The sequence below is a fragment of the Myotis davidii genome, unplaced genomic scaffold (genome assembly GCF_000327345.1).
Source record: "Myotis davidii unplaced genomic scaffold, ASM32734v1 scaffold4251, whole genome shotgun sequence".
NCBI lineage: Eukaryota > Metazoa > Chordata > Mammalia > Chiroptera > Vespertilionidae > Myotis > Myotis davidii.
Window position 1 is genome coordinate 13623 of NW_006282535.1, and position 2810 is coordinate 16432.

The following is a 2810-nucleotide window of genomic DNA, read 5'->3' on the forward strand; positions in this document are numbered from 1 at the left end:
CTCTCCATCTGCCCTCCCTCCCCTGCTGGCCTGATTGCTCACAAATGCCCTCCCCTGCCAGCCATCTTGTGGTGGCCATACTGTGACCAAATGGGGGGCAGCCATCTTTGACCACATGGGGGTGGCCATTTGTGCGAGGATGTGACAGTCAATTTGCATATTACCTCTTTATTATATAGGATAGCTAAGATCTGGAAACAGCCCAAGTGCCCATCAGTAGATGAGTGGATAAAAAAAGCTGTGGTACATTTATATAATAGAATACTACCCAGCTATAAAAAAAAGAAGGATCTCTTATCCTTTGAGACAGCAAGTATGGACCTGGAGATTATTATGCTAAACAAAATAAGCCAGTCAGAAAAAGACAAGTATCACATGATCTCACTTATATGTGGAACCTAATGAACAAAATAAAATGACAAACAAAAAAGGTCCAGAGACATGGAAGCATGCAACAGACTGAGAGATCTCAGTGGGTAGGGAAGAGAGGTAGCAGAAAGAGATTAACCAAGTAACTTATACGAGTACTAGTGACCTGATGTATGGATTTGTGCACACTGAAATGAAATTAATTAGAAGGTGGCTATTGGGGCAGGATTGAACTAGATGGGCCGGACACGCTCTGGAGCCAACCTCCCGTGGTCCCCCCCGGCTGGCCACACCTACGGCGGCGCCTTGGCTCAAAGGGCAACTGCACAGTGAGTGGGGTCCCTCTGACAGGTGGGGTCCCTTGGCCTGGCCTACAGGTATCAGGCCAAAACTGGCTCTCCGACATCCCACAAAGGGGTCTTGGATTGCGAGAGGGTGGTTTTCAGGTGACACACCCCAGAATCAGGTTCCCTCCTCTCTGGTTCTGGGTGCATCAACCGAGAACTGCAGCTGCCAAGTCACTGCAGCTCAGCATCTCCTGCATTGAGCGTCTGCCCCCTGGTGGTCAGTGCACATCATAGCTACCGGTCAGATGGAAGGTTGATTAGGCTTTTATATATATACTAGTGGCCTGGTACATAAAATTTGTACATGCGGGGGGAGGTTCCCTCAGCCCAACCTGCACCCTCTCATATCTGGGACTCCTCGGGGGACATCCCTCTCACAATCCAGGACCACTGGCTCTTAACTGCTCACCTGCTTGAATGCCCCTAACCACTCTGCCTGCTGGCCTTCTCACCCCTAACTGCCCCCCCTTGCCAGCCTGATCACCCCCAACTGCCACCCCCACTGGCCTGACTGCCCTCAACTGCCCCCCCCTTCTCCCCGCTGGCCTGATTGCCTCCAACTGACCCCCACTGATGGCCTGCTCACCCCCAACTGCCCCCTAATGCTGGCCTGCTCACCCACAACTGCCCTCCCCTCTTGGCCTGATCACCCCTAACTGCCTCTACCCTGGCCCTGCCACCATGGCTTTGTCTGGAAGGCTGTCTGGAAGGTCTCCCAGTCTAATTAGCATATTACCCTTTTATTAGTATAGATAGATATGCTTTTTATTAGTATAGATAGATATGCGTAGCCCATGGACACAGACAATAGTGCAGTAAAGGCAGGAGCCAGTCTGATGGGGGTGAAGCAGGGGTGGGGATGAAACGGGGGACAATTGTAATACTCTCAAACAATAAAAATAAATGAAAAAAAAGTAAAAAAATATATAATAATAAATTTTAAGTAAAAAATACTGGTACATTTTTTAGTCAACTGGGTCTAATATATGATAAAATACAGACATATATGTATGTATGAAAAACTCCCTTCCCATATTCTATGGGAACTATCTATCTCGATCCCTGATCTATAGCTTGAAGGCTGTATAGCACATTCTATCTCCTTTTCTCAAGTTAGGCTATTGGGGGCTATGAGACATATATAGACTGTAGAAAAATGTAGGTCTTGCTCTATTCTATGATGATTTCTTTTACTGTACTAGGCCAGAGTGATAGGGGAAGGAACTAGGAAAGGAAAATATCCTGGGGCTTCAGTTTGCTAATTGAATTTTTAAAAAAGAGCCATGGCCGGTTTGGCTCAGTGGATGGAGCATCGGCCTGCAGACCGAGGGGTCCCAGGTTCGATTCCGGTTAAGGGCATGTACCTTGGTTGCGGGCACATCCCCAGTGGGGAGTGTGCGGGAGGCGGCTGATCGATGTTTCTCTCCCATCGATGTTTCTGGCTCTCTATCTCTCTTCCTTCCTCTCTGTAGAAGGTCAATGGAATACATTTAAAAAAATAAAAATAAAAAAGATCATTAGTCTTTAATTGATTCATGAATCAGACAACATCCCCCCGAGCACCTTAAAAAGTACTCTAAATTAAAAATTTTATGAGCATCTGATGAGTACAGTTTGAGAGATGTCTACTGCAGTATTGTTTATAATAGTGACAAACTACAATCAATATATTTATCATCAGGGGAATAAAACAAATGACAATACATCAACACTGCAAAATAACAAAGAAGAAAAAGAGACACTAAAAAGTAATTACTGTAAGAATTGCAAGACATACTCACTTTTAAACGAAAAAAAAAAGCAACTCACAGAACAAAATGTAGCATATGCCATTTTTATAAAAATGCAAAAACATAGACAATCCTAGATAAAAATATAGCAGTTATCATCTATTAACAATTACTAAGGTGAAAGTAAGCTATCATTTTTATTCTATAAACCCCATTGTATTAGATATTAAATAAAACATATGTATTGCCCTAGCCCAGTGGTCGGCAAACTCATTAGTCAACAGAGCCAAATATCAACAGTACAACGATTGAAATTTCTTTTGAGAGCCAAATTTTTTAAACTTAAACTATATAGGTAGGTACA

At 44.0% G+C, this 2810-nt stretch overlaps 1 protein-coding gene across 1 annotated transcript in view; it reads right to left on the reverse strand.

Annotated features, from left to right (window-relative positions):
- The window catches only part of LOC102755590 (ankyrin repeat domain-containing protein 13C), a 25356-nt gene that overhangs the window by 10779 nt on the left and 11767 nt on the right, over positions 1–2810 (reverse strand). The gene's annotated exons all lie outside the window — the stretch shown is intronic.